Below are 19294 nucleotides of genomic sequence, written 5' to 3' on the forward strand. Positions count from 1 at the left end.
AAGAAAGCACACCGTCAATTAATCTCTCTCTACTCTTTTACCAGAAACTGTAGGTGTGCGTGTAGACTGGAGGGTCAAGGTAAAGAGGAAGAGATGGTTGAAGCTTTCGGATACACGTTAGTCAAAGGAAAGCGAAAGATGGTTCAAATCAAAGAAATTAGAAGGATAATTCTCAAAATCTATAGTACGTAGATCTTGATGACATAATACTGTATCATCATAAATGATTTGGAAATGACATATTATAACCCGAGATTTAGCGAAATCCTAATTAATTTAATACCTCGTTACCTTTATTCCATATTCTTATCCCTAATCTATGTTAGTAATTTTTAGAAGGTAGAGTTGTCTTTAACAAATAAATTAATGTTTAACCAGCATAATAATTCATAATTGATTAATCATGACACTCATTAAAAACTAACTAATTACAAATGATTAAATCAAGATGGTAAGAGAAAATTGACTAATTACAAATGATTAAGTCAAGATGGTAAGAAAAAAATTACGAGAAAAGATTATAATTCAAATATTTTTTTATTATTTTCTTTTATCTTTTTCGCTTTCGTCATCTTTCTTTCTTTCTCTTCTCCTCTTTCACTTTTCCTTTCTCCTTGTTCTTCTACGGTTCTTCTACGGTTCTGCCCTTGCCGAATCGAGAGGCCACGATCTGGTCACCCGATTTGACAAATGGTGGAGGGAGGCCTAGATCTGGCCAAGATTTGGCTAATATTTAAGAAAAAAAAAAAAAACAAACTTCATTTTTTAGAACCCATATTCGTTTGCTTGCCGTCAAACCATCAGTGGCAATATTTTTGGAGGCATGCTTGTGGTTGATGATATTTTGAGTTTGGCGACATGTTGACTATTTGTTTTGGCCCAAAATTGCATGATGCCGTGACATGGCCGCCGTTTATCGGCTTCCTCCGAAATATGAAAATTATTTATTGGGTTAAATAAATAAATATTTTTTTTATATGTAAAATTAAGAGGTGAAATTATTTTTTTGGTGAAAAAAATTTACAAAGATTAATTATTGGCTAAAAATAATTATTATTTTTATGTGTAAAATTAAGGGATAAGTTTTTTGTTTAGTTGAAAGAAAATTAAAAGATATTAATGAAAAAAAATTGCCAATGGGTTGTCACCGACGGGTGGGCGGTCCAGATACCCGGCCCAATCCCATGGATCCAGAATCAGAATCGTTTAGTTCCTGGGATTTGGGATTGGGACCTGAAACACAGCACACAAGTTTTTTTTTTGGCCCTTCTAGGTACTCGAGAAATATATACAGCCCTATTATTCACAAAAATAACAAATATATCCTACAAAAATAACAATACAACCCCAATTGTGTACATAAATTACAAATACACCTTAAGTACCTATCAATTCCACCCTGGGTACTCAGACCTCAGTTTCAATTCCTGAAGTGATAGAACCAAAACTGGAACTGCACATGTCGTTCCATCATATTTAGAACCGAAATTAACACTTTGGGTATTTATCGGTTTTGGTTCTATCCTAAAAATTTGTACACCCCTATCAAATAGCATAACATAGCACAATAGGTAATTTTCCTTATCTTATATTAACATAAATGTTAAAACATTATAATATCTTCAGAGGGTATAATTGTTCTTTCATTGTTATGACAATTTTATAACAAATGGGGGCTTTACAACGGTCGCGGAAAAAACGTGGGCAAAATTTTGGGGGTTACTGAAATATCCCAATATATATTTAATGCGGATAATTATAAACCACAGAAAGGAGGAGAAAAAAAAAATCAGGTGGAGAAGTGAGGTCAACTGGGACCCAGAGCAAGCCTTCACAACTAATTAGGCTTGATTTATTGGACTTGACTAGGAGCTATTAACTAGTAACTACTTGTACTTAAATCAATATAAATAATAATAATAATAATAATAATAATAATATATTGGTTCATGCATGTTTGAATATGATAATGGTGATGAAATCATCAGCATCAGCTTCAGTTTCTGTAATACATTAAAATCTAAAAATTATACATATTAGTATTTAAAAAAAAAAAAAAATTAAGAGTGAGTCAAACTAGACTAGATCTGTCCCTTGGCTGTAGGTGAGCAGGATTTTCTTGAACCTTCTTGTGCTTCATGCAGTTCAAGCTCAGAAGAATAATCAAACTCAATCTCAAGCAACTACAGCTCCTCACGAAGATCTGCCTCTAAGTTCTATCTTCTTTTCTTTTTAATAATTTAGCTCTGAAAGAATGAAAGAAAGATCCAATGAGCTTGCCATGGAAACAGTTAAAATAGCAAACTATGCTTATGGTTGTTAAAAGAACTGAGAAAATATTCTAAAAAAAAATCTTCATACTGAATTCGTTCTTGATTTCATCATCTTCTCCTGCTTTCCTATAGACTTCTTTCATCAGTCTTTTTTTGGTTTACTATCACCTGTTAATGCTAAAAGATACTGATTTTCTAGCTAATATCTACAAGTTATCATTCTTCTTCTGATAACAGTGAAAGCATTGAACGCATTATATGAGAAATGGGGGACATCGGCAAATCAAAGTCAATGGAATATAAGTGGAGAGCCATGCAGTGGAGCCGCCATTAACTCCTCGATAGCCATTGGTACCGATAGTTACAACCCTTTTATTAAATGTAATTGTTCTTACAGGAAAAAAAACTCTTTGCCACATTGTCGAGATGTAAGTATCATAATTTTGCAAAATTTTATAATTTTGGTACTACATGTTTCTTTTTTCACTGTTCACAAAAGGACCTTTCTTTAATTTTAAACCCTTTTATTACTACTTACTTTTACGTTTTCTTAAAATACAGGCAAGTTTACGCACTGCAAGTTGATGCTGTGATCCCAGATGAACTATGGAGTTTGAATTTCCTGACCAATCTGTATGATTTTGTATATTTGATTAAAACTTATTTCAATTCTATATAACTTTATTGAGTAATAAAATATTTTATTTTATTCTTATTTAATGATCTTTAACTCTCTCCATTATGAAAAGACCAAAAAAAAAAAAAAAAAAAATGTAAAAATGTAGAATAACACAGAGTATCATATCATTTATACTACCATTTGAATTTTTTCTTTATAATCTATATTTGCTTTAATTGTGATTAGTTGTTATTAAATGCAATAACTTGACATGTATGGATTAATTTCTGGTTTCATATAAGTAATACTATGGCAGTAGTATCATGAACATTGTATCCACATCATTAACTATTTGGACTTGGTGTTCTTAAATACTTATCTTACCTGTTCTCTGTTTCTAATAGGAACATGGGAATAAATCTCTTGTTAGGGCCACTGTCTCCATCTGTCAGCAATCTAATTGCAATTAAATATCTGTAAGCAGCTGATATAAATTTTGATTTTGAAACTCATAATATTTTCTCCTTTTCTGATGTTAGTTAATTCTCATTCTGATTAGGAACTTTGGCATTAATACATTATCTGGGCCGCTTCCAAAAAAGCTTGGCATGCTTCCTAAGTTAATAGTATTGTAAGTTCAAAGTTTATCCCCTTCTTAACCTTATAACCTATAATTTATTTAAATGAACTCTATTGTGTAATTACTTTACAATTTATAACTGAAGAACTAAATTCTTGGGGATGTAGAGGTATTGGAACGAAAATTTCTCTGGTTCTATGCCACCTGAGCTTGGTAATTTGTCAAATTTAGAACAACTGTATATGGGAACATTGAGACTCTCTGGTCCTCTACCATCCGAGCTTGGTAATTTGACGAAATTAAAGCTATTGTAAGTTGTTATAGACTTCTCGGTTTCATTTTCAATGCAAATTTTACTTATATTGAGCATATATCCATCCTACTCTATAATGTTCTGCACATGGATGCAGAAGGTGAAAACCTCGGCTGGCTTTGCTCTTAGCTTTAACATAAACAAAAATTCTCAGTTACTTCACATAAGATTATAATATATGATGTGTTCGTTTACTAGGTGATGGCTTTTGTAGGAAACAAGTTACCGAATGTTGAAAAAGGATTCCCATAACTCAAACGCAAAATTAAAGCAAGCAACCAAAAATAAAAGAAAACCAAAACACAAGAATTTTAAAGTGGTTCGGCCCAATCAATTTAGCCTACGTCCACTATCTACTCAAACAATCCACTAAGCAAAAGCTTACAACTGTGCAATTTTTAGAAGAGAAAAATTGCCAAACTCCTTACACTATCCCAAAAAGCTCAATTATACCCTTAATAACAGCCCACAATGACTATTCTTCTGGTGTTTATTTTAGACTTTTTGAGATACTTTAAAAACTCAATCTACTAGTCTATTTAAAGGGGAGAGTCCCCTTGCAACTCCCATTCCCAAGCAATATGGGATTTAAGGCACAATCCCAACAATTCCTCCCTTGACTTGAATCCCCAAACATCATAGTAGCATCTAAAAATCTTACTCGGTTGACAGTCTTCTTTTCTTTCACAACAGGAACTTGAACAACTTTATCTCTTGATTTCTTAAGACACACACCTTCATCAAGCAAATATAGTTGTTTTTCATTCATTTTGCCTTGTAAAATCAGAACATCATCTTTATACACTTCGCATCCATCTCTTTGACCAATGTAGGTATATCCAAGAGAAGCCAACTCACCCAAAGAAATCAAATTGTGACTACAACTTGGCATATATCTCACATGACGAAGCTTCTTGACAACACCATTGTGAAGCTTGAGACAAATGCTGCCAATGCCTTCAATCTTCACTTTCTCATTATTACCGACAACAATATTTCCATAATTTTCATCTTCTTTCAATTCAACAAAACAATCTTTATCATTACAAACATGCGTAGATGCAGCAGAATCTAAAACCCAACCTTTTTCACCCTTTGAAGTTTGAGTTTCATCTTGACATGTTACTAAAAATTCACCTTCATTATCAGCAACCCAAACATCATCCTTCGAATCCTTCATCTGTTGAGCCTTCTTGAAAGCAAGCATATCCTCCCTTAATTTCTTGCAATGTGGTTGGATATATCTCTTCTCTTCACAATAATAACACTCGTTATTACTGTAATCTCTGACTTTTGATTTATCACCTCTCTCTTTAGTCCTCTCTCAATTAGAACCTTCTGTAACTAGTAGATCTCCTCTAAGTGATAAGTTCTCTAATCCCATAAACCTTTCATTCTCACGCAACAAGGCAGTCACATTATCTAATTTTAAAGTAGATCTGCCTACCAACAAAGTTTGAACTAAAGGTCTATAATATTTAGGCAAAGATGACAACAATATCAATGCATTTTCTTCATCCTTTAACTCATCAGAAATAGCCAACAATTAAGATACTAGCATATTAAATTCATTTAATTGGTCATGGAGACTCGTACCTTCATCCATTTTCAGAAGTACAGATCCATCTTCAAACACAGTCTGTTAGTCAACGATTTTGATGCATAAGTACCCTCCAGCTTTTTCCACAAACCCTTTGGTGTAGACTCAGTTAGCACGCTGTACTTTATCTGTGGAGCTAAAGCCAATCTGATTGTACTGATAGCTCTCCTTTGAATTCTATTCCATTCTCTACCAGTCATCTTCTTTGGCTTACTCTCTTCTAATGCCTGATCAAGACCTTGTTGTACCAAAAGGTCTTGTATCGTACTTTGCATAACATAAAATTAATTTTTCCATCATGTAATACCCAAGATGTCAAAGCCATGTTCCCAACTAAAAATAGTCATTTAGATATTAATTTATGTTAAAAAGCATAAAATCTAACAAAGGGAAAAATAGTCAATTCATTTGGAACGGTATGAATCAATTATCCATGAAAGGGCATTAGAGGCAAAATAGTCATTTTGCCTATGGATAAGCATTGCAAAAGTCAAGGACAAGTAGACTTAATTGCATTTAATGGCATTAATTAAGTAATAATTACGTTTAGTGTCAAATGACCAAAATGCCCTTATATGAAGAATTAAGGACTTATGAGTTATACAATTAAAATAATTGGGCCAATGGCATAATTTTGGAAAATTATTGAAATATTTTCCTATAAATGAGAGGAAATTCGTTCAAGCCAAGGGAGATAGCATTTCTTCAACCTTTCTTCCATTTTCTCTCAAATCTTCCATGAAACAAGCTTTCTCTGTCTAAGTTTTAAAGGGTATTACATAATTTTTCAAAGAGAACAAGATAGGAACCTTGGATCTTCAAATTGAAAGGTTTAAGCTAAGGATTAAAAACCCTAGTTTTGATGTGATTTGAAGATTTGAGGTAGATGTTGAGGTATAATGTTATATATGTAGGATTAAGGTGTAAAAGAAGATAAAGGCAAGGGATTTGGTGGGGTAATTCTTTAAAAAGGTAAGGAAGAACCTCCCATGACTTTAGGAATTATGTTAGGGTTTGTAGATTTTAATGAAACCTTAAATTAAGGCTTTAAGACATAGAATTAGTTGACGGCACGTGTAGTTGAACTCATTAATGTTATTTATTGCCTTGAATTTATTATACATGAAGTTATTGCCATTTATGTTTTATAAGTTGTTATATTTAATTGAAGAAAATGAAGTATTGATGTTGATTGTGGCAAAACTTATAGTATTGGAGGCCACAGGTGTTGAATAGTTGCTATTAAAATGTTGATATGTTGTTTGCATTAACTTACAATGTTATAGCAATGATGAATGATTATGGGAGTGAGGTTTTATCCTTCCTTTAAGATGTTAAAGACTACTAAGGGGATGTTTAATTGATCTATAAGTTGAGATATTTGTTAATTGTCAATAGAAGTTGATATGGCATGGTTTAATATGAAAAATTGGGATTTGACAATTTTAGGGGTTATGTTGAACATGCTTCAGTATTTCGACCATAACTTGACTTATAAAAATCAAAATGAGATGATTCTTGAAGCATTAGAAAGTTAAGACATAGCCTATAATTTTTATGTTTATGCCAAGAGCCAATTCATTTGAGAAATGGATGGAAAATGGCCTAAAGTATAAACTTCTGGTTATTAAAGTTTAAGATTTAATATGATCAATTCTTATGATTATGAATTGATTATTAATGTATTGTTGTAATTAAGCCATGTACTAATGTTTACCCATTAGTTAGATGATCTTTGAAAGATATACATGGTAATGGATGCGAATGCATGATTAATGTTATTAAATGGCATGAAGATGCAATGTAATATATGTTTCAAGATGATGAATGTGAGCAAGAGGTAATGTAAATGGATTGATAATCCATGCATGAATCAAAAGTATTAAGCTCACTAAAACATGTATTTACATGCCATAAAATATTAGAGATACATATAGATAGGATGGAAAACGCGTAAGCATATACTCGTATACCGGTTGAAGAAAGATGAATATATGCTTTAGATGCTAAATAACGCGTAAACACGCCTCCCGATGATATAAGCTCTAGAAGAATTTGAGGCTAGATGATAGGAAAGATGAATATATGTTTTAGATGCTAATTAATGCATAAGCATATCCTCGTATTCTGGTTGAGGAATGATGAATATATGTTTTGAGATACTAAATAACGCGTAAGCACGTCTCTTAATGATATAAGCTCTAGATGAATTTGAGGCTAGATGAAAGGTCTTTAGATGCTAAATAACGCATAAGCATGCCTCCCGATGATATGAGCTCTAGATGAATTTGAGACTAGACGATATGAAGTGCTTAAGACACTAAGAAAAGTCTAATCGGTTAGACATTAAATGGTTCATATGCATTTAGTTGCATTAGATGAGTTATGATGTTACTTACATCATGAGATGATTTGTACTCATGTTAGATGATATTTAGATGTTATGTCATGACATGTGATGTCTGCGCACTATGTTTACATACTTATTTGTATGTGTACACTTGATATTTTATATGACCATAGGGAAAATTATGAAAAGTATACGAGTTAATAAAGAAAAAGAACCATACTTAGATGCAAAAGAGGTGTGGTATGTGAATGAATGCGTTTAAATGAATGTCAAATAACATACTTGGTATTAAATAGATCATTCCTTATTGAGCGATTAGCGCTCACCCTTTCATGGTTGAATGTTTTACAGGTAATCCAGAAGCAAAGGATGCTGGAGACAGCAAGGCTATGCGTGAGGATAGATAATCTATTGTCATCCTGATGTTTTATCTTGATGTAAATAATGTAAATGACTAATGTTTTTTAAACACATTTTTAAAGCTTCCACCATATGAATGAAAATGGCATTAATATGTTTTGATTGATTGATGCCCAAATGAATTCAAGTTTTTATTTTTATTTTATTTTTTAAAGTACAAATTTTGATCCTACGGTACATCTTATAATAATGTTTTGGACATTATCATTCTCCTTGCACAGGTTTTCTAAATACAATTGGTTCCCCAGACATGAATTCTCTGGATTCTCATTAAGGGATATTTAGAGGGTACCTGACTGAGAAGGGGTTTTACACATCAAAAGGAACCTCAAACTTAGACATACCTCTAGAAAATTTGAGATGCTTGACAATCATCGATCTACTCTTAAATCCAACCTCCTCTCGAGCTTGCCTTCTCGTTGCTTGCCTTCTCTAAGATCACGAACCGTGGGCTCTGATACCACTTGTTGAAAAAGGATTCCCACAACTCAAACGCAAAATTAAAGCAACCAACCAAAAAAAAAAAGTAAACCAAACACTAAAATTTTAAAGTGGTTCAGCCCAATCAATTTAGTCTTCGTCCACTATCTACTCAAACAATCCACTAAACAAAAGCATACAACTATGCAATTTTTAGAAGAGAAAAATTACAAACTCCTTACACTATCCCAAAAAGCCCAATTACACCCTTAATAACAACCCACAATGACTATTCTTTTGGTATTTATTTTACACCTTTTGAGATACTTTAAAAGCTCAATCTTCTAGTCTATTTAAAGGGGAGAGTCCCCTTGCAACTCTCATTCCCAAGCAATATGGGATTCAAGGCACAATCCCAACATTGAATTGTGATCAAATTTATAAATATTTTTCACCTTGGCAAATATATGGATAGTTCTGGAGTGAGTGGTGAGATTCCTTCGAGCTTTGCTAATCTAAGGAACCTAGAGTCACGTACTATAAGGACTTTTAAATTATGTTAGTTCGCTAATTGGAAGTTTTCCAATATGGATGTACATTCTGCTGATAAAAAAATGGCTTGTAACAGATCTTAACTAAACAATTTCTTTTCCCGTACTCAGGTGGGCTTTTGACGTTGAACTTAAAGGAAGGATCCCTGACTTTATAGGAAATTGGTCAAAACTTCAAGTCTTCTGAGTAAACTTTTCTACTTTTGTTTCTCTCTTTTTTGCTGAAATTTCCTTCAGTTATTTTAACTTCAAGCTTCTTCACTGAGAATTTAATTTTTGTTGTTGTCATACATGTTATTATAGGAGGTTCAAGGAAACTCTTTTGATGGGCAAATACCATCATCCTTTTCCAAGCTAAGAAATTTGACAGAGTTGTAAGTGTTTGCCTGCAACATTTCATTGTTAGAATTTCCCAATAAGCAATGCTAACAATCTCTTGGAAAATGAAAATGTAGGAGAATAAGTGATTTATCCAATGGGAGCTCATCATCGCTGGCATTTCTAACGAATATGAAAAAATTAATTTACTCGTAAGGCAATACTGTCAAAGTTCTAATATCTCATGTTGAATCACCTCATATATACCTTTTGTGTTTTCCTTCCTGTTCTTTCTTTGATCTCGACTGTTGGTTTCATATACTATAGAGAACTAAGGAATAACAAAATTTCCTATTCAATTCCATCTGATGTTAACTACTATTAGATTCCTTAGTATCTGTTAGTTAATTATTCCCTATTCTCTTTTTTATTTTTCCCTCCTTTACTTTTTGGTTGGTAGCTAGTTTCTTCATGTTATAATTTTGTAATCCTTATATTTTTCTTCAGGGATCTTAGTTTCAACAATATAAGTGGACAGATTCCCGGTTGGCTTTTTGGGTCAACTGTGTTGACTCATCTGTAATCTATCATTTCCTCTTTGTTGTGTCATTTACATTCCAGAATAATCTCATTATATTGAAACCTGTATTGCTGCTTTTGTACTCAGGTTTCTAGGAAATAATAGGTTAAGTGGACCCTGCCTGCCTATAAAGATGAGAATCTTGTCAACATGTAAGTAATTTTAAAAGATTCGCTTTGATCTCCGTACTTATTAATATATTAATTTTACAGATAATTTTAATGGGAGCAAGCCAAAAATCAAAATGCTAAACTTGCATTCCAGTTTCTCTGTTTAGTGCTTTCCCATTATGAAATCAAAGATGTAAAACATATTCCTACCATCAATCACCTGCATATTGTTTTGATCCATCCAAATTTTATAGATGGATATTAATAGAAAAATAATTAGATTAACATCCAGATTGGTACTTGTCGATTTTCCTTCTTTTCCAGAAAACATATGCATCCATAATCCCAAATTTTGCTTTTTTTTTTATATTGCATTGTTTCTCTTTGCTAAATGTGGACTAACAATTCTATATAGGCTTGTTAAGTAGACTTGTGGGGTTCTTGTGAAAAATGGGGAAGTTGAACTTTAGGATGGTGTAAGAAGATTACAGTAAAAATCAATGTGACTTGGATAATGCCTGAATATTGACAAGTAGCTGTAGTGTGTAGCTAAAATTTTTCTTTGCTTGTGCTTGCAGAGATGTTTCGTACAATTATTTATCAGTCAGCATTCCTTCTTAGATAAACAGACAAAATTTACAAATGTAAGTCTTGAAATTCTTTTAAATTTAGATTTTTTACTATATTTCTCTTCCTTTTTGTTAAATTCTTTCCTTTTCTCTAGTTTAATATTCTATTTACTTTACAAAGAAATATATTCTGTTAGCTCCTAGGTAACATTTCTTTGAAAACTTTCATTTCTAACAAAGAATTGTATTCTATATATTGGGATGAAACTAACATTGCGATTTTATGAGTGCAATCTGTAGAAATTTAGTGGCCAATAACTTCACTCTTGAAAGTAGCAGCAGGTGATTATCTATTTTCTATGTTTCATTCAAATGCTTGAAACTCTTTATAGCAAATATTAGAAAGCATTGTTGTTTACTTAAGTTGTTGATGGTTCATCATTTGAGGATTCTTTTAGCATGTTAAACTGTCCTCTCAATTTTTTAGACATAAGTTTTATGTGTACAAAAGTAGCCATACTCTTACTAATTTGAAGAAAAGGGTTACTGAGATGTTACTGAGATCAGGTTAACTTTTAATAACGAGGCGTCAAAAGAAATGTTTTCAAGGTGTTAAAAAAACATTTTCTTCGAAAGAGCAGTGATTTTTTTTATCCTCGTTGCATGCCTTCAGGCAATATTTTCTTTGGCCTTCATATACTTTTATTTTTGCTTTTAAACTATGATTCTTGAAAGTTAATTACGTTCCTTTAATAATTATATCAATTGAATATCAAAATCCAATGAATAAACTAGTAGAAATGGGTGCTTTATTGGCAAGTTTTTGTGCTGTCATAATTGATTAAGTTCCTCAAATAAGTGTATTCTTCTTTTCCCCTCAGTATTCTGTCTCCAGCGCAATTTTCCTTGCAATCGAGGTTCTCCAGTCCGTAAGTGCAACTTCATTCTGTGGTTTAAGAGTTAAATGTAGTAACAGTAACTAAGGTCAAAAGAGAAAGGAAGGATCTATTATGGGATAAGCTTAATCTACGAGAAGTACTATAGATGTTATAAATCAAACTTTTGGACATATTCTTGCGTTTGTGGATTGGGATACCTTTTCTGGACTTGCCTAGATAAGTGGCTATATTGGTATGCAGATTCTAGCTTCATGGTTAATTGTGGTGGTCCACAAATTACATCTTCTAATAATATCGTGTATGAGATGCATAATGAGACTCTTAGTCCAGCTACATACTATGTGACTGACACAAACAGATGGGGAATTATTAATGTTGGATATTTTACTGGGACCAATAATCCGTGGTCTACAATTTCTTCTGAGTCTCAATTCACAATACTCTTGACTCAACTTTTCCAGTCAGCACGGTTTCCGCTTCATCTCTAAGATACTATGGTTTAGACCTTGAAAATGGAAACTACACTGTGACTCTCCAGTTTGCAGAAATAGCTTATTTGGATACTACCGGGAGGAGAAGTCTGGGAGGCGTGTTTTCGATATTTATGTTCAGGCATGTCTTCATCTTCAGATTACTTTAGCCAAAAAAGCCTCACCTATGCATCACACAGGTTTACAATGAGGTTAAAGCATGATCAAACGACCTTAAATGTATTATGTTTCCGAATATACTGATTTCAACTGTTACTAGTTTTCTTTCAAAATGAATATGTTTATTCCAGGGAATTCAAGTTGAAAAGGATTTTGACATAACAAGGGTAGCAGACGGAATCCCTAGAAAAGCAGTTCAGAGAAAATATACGGCTCAGTTATCTGAAAACTAATTGGAAATCCACTCTTTTGGGGCTGGGAAAGGGACTTGCTGTATGCCAACGATGGTTCATATGGACCTTTAATTTCTGCTATCAGTGCTGCTCCAGGTTCAAGAAATAGCAATTTTTTTTTTTCCTTTATCCTCTTTTGGTTGATTTCCCTGCATTAGATAAGATATTGATTTAACTACTGAGCTTGATACAGATTTCGAAACTACAGTAAGACCTCCAGGTGGACGAAGTCCTATCACTCAGAAGAATAGAACAGGCTTTTTTGTTGGTGGTGTTGTTGTATTTCTGTTACTTCTTGCAATTTTCTTCATTGTCCGAAGAAGAAGAAGAAGAACGCCACAAATTGATGAAGGTAAATCAAAAGATCTTAGCTATTAGCTATCTCTAACGTCTTATCTATCTATCATATTTCCTAGAGAAAAAGGGAACTGTTGAAGGTTGATGCTGTGCTGGAAATGCAGTCTGCTGGAACCAAAGCTTGAAGGTGTTTTTGATGTAAACAGAAATGGCGTGCATGGTGCTGTTCTGAGTGCAGTAGTTCAGGATAGTTGTCAACTTTTGTATTTTATTTGGCTTAGGTAAACTCAGCTTAATTTGAGGCCTTGTGTCTCCAATATGTAATGTAGTTGTTAGATTTGTGTGGATTAGCTGGGATTTTGTAAAAAGCTTACTGACAGTGGTTGTAACAGTAAGCAAAAGCATGTTATATTCAGGTTTGTGTTGGCTAATGAATTTTGAATCAGTTCTCCTTTTTTTGCACATATGGTATAAGCTTAAATCAACAGGAACAATGGACTTAAAAAATGCTTGTTCAATTTATAACGCAGAGGTCCATTTGTGAGTTCTAAAATGCAGTGCAAGTTAATATGATTCAACACGGATAAGAAATTAAATCTCAGCTATTTTATTTCAATAGCATCTTAAAAGAACCAATATACATCAGTTTATATCCACAAGCAGTTTGGTCAACTACATTTTGCTTAATTGCCATTACTTTTTACCGAATTGCTTTCTGGCCCTTTCATGTCACACAAAAATCTTACTATGCCTCCATTAGACAATTGCAAATGTTCTTTCCAGCTTTTTCTCAGCTTTAATATGACAAAATATTCCCAGAAGTATTTGATTAGACTAACAAATTCACAACAGTAAGCTATGTTAATTGTTGAATTTTCAGAGCTTCTAGGGATAGATGTTAGACCATACACTTTCAGTTATGCTGAACTAAGGACTGCTACAGAAGGCTTCATTCCTGCAAATAAGCTTGGAGAGGGAGGATTTGGACCAGTTTATAAGGTATGTCGTTGTTCTAATCAAATGCCAAACAGGGTGCTATGCACATTTTAGTGCCTTTTGATTAATTGTTTTCCCAGAACAAAATACAGGTTGCAGCATTACTTTTTGTCATATATTCAAAGGAAAACACAATCTTTCGCTTTATCTAGCTAGGAAACTTTTGATTTATGTTCTCTTTGGTCCATGTATTGCTGTATTTGGTTCATGAAGAGAGCCTTCTAATAATTGGAGCATTGAGAAAAATAAATAATAAATACAAAAAGTTGATCAAGTTTTTACTGATTTCTCTAACCAATTAACTTAAACTATTTACTCAATAGGGAACACTTTGTGATGGAAGGGTCACTAATGTGAAGCAATTGTCTGTAGCATCCAACCAAAGGAAGAGCCAGTTTGTTGTAGAAATTGCTACTATATCTGCTGTGCAGCACCCTAACCTAGTAAAACTTCATGAATGTTGTTATGAGGGAACACAACGAATCCTTGTTTACAACTATCTTGAAAACAACAGTCTTGATCAAGCACTATTTGGTATGTGAATAGCATATAAGTCCGTACTATGTTTTTCATGGGAGTCCTAGCATTATTGGGTATGGAAATCACAGTTCAAACTTTATATGACATTTGTAAGTGGGAAAAGGAAGTTTGGATCTTAACTGGTCGATGCGTTATGGTATTTGTTTGGGAGTAGCAAGAGGTTTAGTTTACCTTCATGAAGAGTCAAGGCTTCGAATCATACACAGAATGTGAAGGTCAGTAATATTTTGCTTGATGGTAACCTCATCCCAAAAATATCAGATTTTGGTTTGGCCAGACTTTATGATGATAAGAAGACCCATATAGGCACCCGTGTTGCAAGGACAATGTAAGTTTTTTCTGAAGATTCATATAGTCATTCTTCTTACATTTGTTAATATCACCATCTTTCTTCATTCATTGAGTATATGATACTGAATATTTCTTTTGTTGCATTGACATAGTGGATATCTTTAACTGGAATATGCCATGCGTGGACATCTAAGAGAGAAGACTAATGTGTTTGCCTTTGGAGTTGTGGCTCTTGAGGTTGTTAGTGGGAGGCCAAACTCAAATTCAAGCTTGGAAGAAGAGAAGATGTATCTTCTTGATTGGGTATGAATGACATTTCTATACTATATTGCACATCAGCTCTCTTCTTTTATTGGAGTCCAAAATGATTTCTAGCCTTGTGTTTTGGTTTGCATCATCATGATAACCACACCAATGAATATTTTATTATTGCCCATTCATGAAAGCTCAAGTATATGTTCACTGTGAATTCTAAAGTCCCAGGAAAGAAAATAGAAGAATTCCAGCAGTCTAGATGAGTCTAGTTTGTCACTTTTCTAAGATACAAGTCAAACTTGATGTGTATGCTAATGCCTTTTAACCTCCTGATCCAATCACTCATGACAAAATTCGTATCTTTCCTGTTTCCCAGGCTTGGCACCTATACGAGAACAATCGCCAACTCGAACTAGTGGATTCCAAATTATCAATATTTAGTGAGGAAGAAGTAATAAGCCTAATATGGGGTAGCTCTTTTGTGTACTTAGACATTGCCCTCATCGAGGCTATCGATGTCCATGTGATTGCAATGCTTTGTGGAGATATTGAAGTGAGTGCAGTGAATTCCAAGCCAGGATACTTGACTGAATGGACATTTGATGATGCGGCCTCCTATGTTACCGATGATACAGCTAAGGAATTTGATGATACAGGTGAAGAATGTGATGATACTAGCAATTACATCTCCTCAACAAGCTTAAGTAGAGTGGATAAAACTCCCCAAAGAAGTGCTACTAAAGCCCTTCTCCATTGATTGGCTTTCAGTTTAGATTCCATTTCTGTTTCATATTAGTTCCCCATAAGATAATGCTTAAAAATGTAACATAAATAAACTCAAGTCAAACATATATACATATACATAGGGCATTGATTTTTAATTACTTGTAAAACCCTGCCAGAACTATTCTGATTAGCATTATCAATGTTGAAAACATTGGTTGATCTTTTAGTTTATTTTGAGGAATATAAAAAAAATTGCAGAAACCTCAACGTCAGGATACTTGACTACCTGGAAATTTGATGATGTAACCACATTTGTTTATGCAACTAAAGCGAGTGATTCTTCCAGCCATTATTCTTCTTCTTCAAGTAAAGGGGCTAAAGCTTCCCTATCCACCCCTTGTATATTAATATATATTTCATTCCCCATTCACATGGGTATCGCTCTTTATATATGTTCTTGGACTCCGGAATTTATATTTAAGTAAACGACTTTTTCCCACTCAAGGTCCCTTAATGACACTTTCCTATCTAAAAAGTTTAAAAATACCATTTTCCCACCTAACATTTATATTTCATTAATACCCAATATTAAACAACTCAAGAACAGAGTAAGAAAGAGAAAATAACAAACAAGAAACAGAGTACGTTGAAAATTTTCTGGAATTTAAAAAACGAGAAACTATTATTTTTTTCATTGTACAAAAGACAAAACTCTTTACACTTTATAGGAAAGTTTGTTACAGTCCTTGTCAACTTTAAATCTCAATCGTTCATTAGAATAACAAACAAACACAAAACTTTCTATCTGAACCCTTCGATTCGACAGGAACCTTTTTCTGTTACAGCTCACACTTCCTAAGTTGACGAAGAAGAAGCTCACGTGAAACTGTTACAGCTCACACTTCCTGAGTTGACGAAGAGGAGGCTTACGTGAAACATGTTTTCTGTTACAGCTTACATTTCCTGAGTTGACGAAGAAGAAGCTCACGCACTTCCTGAGTTGATGAAGAAGAAGCTCACATGAAACATGTTTGCTGAGATGAAAAATAAGTGAAAACGACACAGAAGAATGTCATTTCTTGATTGATTCTTTTGAGGCTTGCATGCATGTTAACATCGTCCCTCAAGCCAAAGAAAGAACTCAAGAAAAAAAAAAAACACTTCTCCAAAAAACAAAAAAGAAATCGACGATATTACAGACCTCAAGATTGGTGACTTTAAGTCAGCTCAACCTCATTAGCAAGATTTTCATCCCTCATATAAAAAAAAAACCATTGTTTGTGACAGCTCAGCCTTATCAGCAAGATTTCATACCTCAGATCAAAAACCATTGTTTTCAATCAGTAGTTTCAGTTTCAGTTTCAGTTTCATTTCTTTCACTATTTATTTCATCTTCAGTGCTTCTTGTAATTTTTTATTCGAACCTGGGATTTGATGCTTGTTCTTGAGACACTAATCGTCCCTCAAGCAGAGATTCAGAGGGAGAAGCGAAAATGCAGAGTTGATCACGCAGAAGCTGAAAACGAGAGCTGGACAACGGTTCGGTGAGAATATCAGCAACTTAAAAGGAAGAGGCCACATATTAGACAACCAAGCGCTTGGACTGAACCGTCTCCCGAACAAAATGCACATTAATTTTGATGTGTTTTGTGCGAGCATGGAAAACAAGGTTGGAAGCAAGGGTGCCGGCATTGGTATTATCGCACCAGAGAACTGGAATACCTGGGATAGATATGTGAAGCTCTTGAAATAAGTTTTGGAGCCAAGCAATCTCGGTGGAGGCTTAAGCCAAGGCGCTGTATTCAGCTTTGGTAGATGATAAGGCGACAACCTGTTGTTTTTTGGAGCTCCATTGAGCCAGATTAGAGCTAAGAAAAATGCAATAGCCACTTGTGGACTTGCGATCATAAAGGCTACTGGCCCAGTCAGAATCTGCATAACCTTCAAGCTTCATAGTAGAACCTTGGCAAAAGGTGAGGCCATGATGTAAAGTGCCTTGTATATAATGTAATACATGCTTCCCAATGGTTGATGGTGGGAGCCTTAAGAAACTGACTCGGTTTATTTACAACAAAAGAGAGATCAGGACGAGTCATAGTGAGATATTGTAGTGCACCGATAAGGCTCTGATAGGTGGTGGGTTTTTCAAAAGATGGACTATCATCAAACCATAATTTGGATCCAAGAAACATGGGCGTTGAACAAGGATTACAGTGTTGCATACCAAACTTGAGAAGAATCTCCTAAGCATACTTGCTTTAGTCGAGTTGTAATCCATGAGCAATTTGATTCACGAAAATTCCTAAGAAGTAATGAATAGACCCGAGAATTTTAAGACCAAAAGTGGTGTCTAGGTGAGCAACAACTTGTTACCCTGAGCATACTTGCTCACGTGAAACATGTTTGCTGAGATGAAAAATAAGTGAAAACGACACAGAAGAATGTCATTTCTTACTTGATTCTTTTGAGGCTTGCATGCATATTAACACCCAAAATACACTTCACTTTCTAGCTGATGTTCGGTGAGTTATCAAGAGCCAAGGTAAGAGGATTTTTGTAAAGTGGAGGCCGGTGGATTGAATGGTGGTGATCGATTGAATATTCGTCATCGAAATCAGTCGGAAATCAACTAAGAACAGGAAACCCTAGCTTTACTGTGGTTGACAATTAGAGAGAAATTAGGCGTCAGAATGAGAGGGGTTTATAGAGAGGAGATTGGAGGTTCAAATGATGGTGACAAGTTTTCGCTATTGTAATCGGCTTTGAGTAGTAACATAATATTAAGTTTGGGTGGAAAAGTTGTATTTTGAAACTTTTTGGGTGAAAAGTATCATCATTAAGGAAAACATTGGGTGGGAAAAATTGTTTACTCTTTATAAATTTAAGATTTGGGTTAAGTGAATAATACTTGTCTAATAAAACTCAAAACAATCTTTTGCAATCCCGTGTCCTGGGATGTGACAAAAATATATAATAAGACTAAAAAAATAACATGCCATGTGTTCCATTTGCTAAATTTTTGTTCCCCCTTGAGAGATTGTTCAATTACAATTACCCCTTTTGTTATCAGAAAGTCTCCAAATTAATGCTCCCAACCAGGCTCCAGCTGACTTACGTTTTGCTTAGTTGCCATTACTTTTTATCGAATTGCTTTCTGGCCCTTTCATGTCACACAAAATCTTACTATGCCTCGATTAGACAATCGTAAATGTTCTTTCCAGCTTTTTCTCAGCTCTTAGATGACAAAATATTCCCAAAAATATTTGATTAGACTAATTAGTCATAACAGTTAGCTATGCTAATTGTTGTTGAATTACATCATCAGTCTATCTCTTGAATTATAAATTGATATGGCAGCTATGTTGAATTACAATTATGCAATATCTCTTGAATATACTTGACCTCTTGAGTAATATACCCAAAAATTTTTGTCTAATCATCATTCGATCACCCATGAGTGGTTAGTATGATTTTAATACTTGAAAAGCTGGAATTGAATGAATTTCTAGATGTTGGTCATCTTCCCCATCTCAAAACCTTGGCGATAGAAGCAAAATTATCCTCCATGATGACGATATCCGAGTGCTACTTCACAACTTCAGTCCCTTGAATTCCCATGGATAGTCCTATATCTGCTTCCTTCAGAGCTGGTCTAACTTATGTTTCATTCCCAGTGACGGCGACCACATGACCTCTCTATTTTA

At 34.0% G+C, this 19294-nt stretch overlaps 1 pseudogene; it reads left to right on the forward strand.

Moving 5' to 3' along the window:
• Positions 1–2254: 2254 nt before the first annotated feature.
• On the forward strand, positions 2255–15621 carry LOC116112281 (annotated as a pseudogene).
• The last annotated feature ends 3673 nt before the right edge of the window (positions 15622–19294 follow it).

The sequence above is a fragment of the Pistacia vera genome, unplaced genomic scaffold (assembly GCF_008641045.1).
Source record: "Pistacia vera cultivar Batoury unplaced genomic scaffold, PisVer_v2 Contig66, whole genome shotgun sequence".
In the NCBI taxonomy this organism is placed as follows: Eukaryota; Viridiplantae; Streptophyta; class Magnoliopsida; order Sapindales; family Anacardiaceae; genus Pistacia; species Pistacia vera.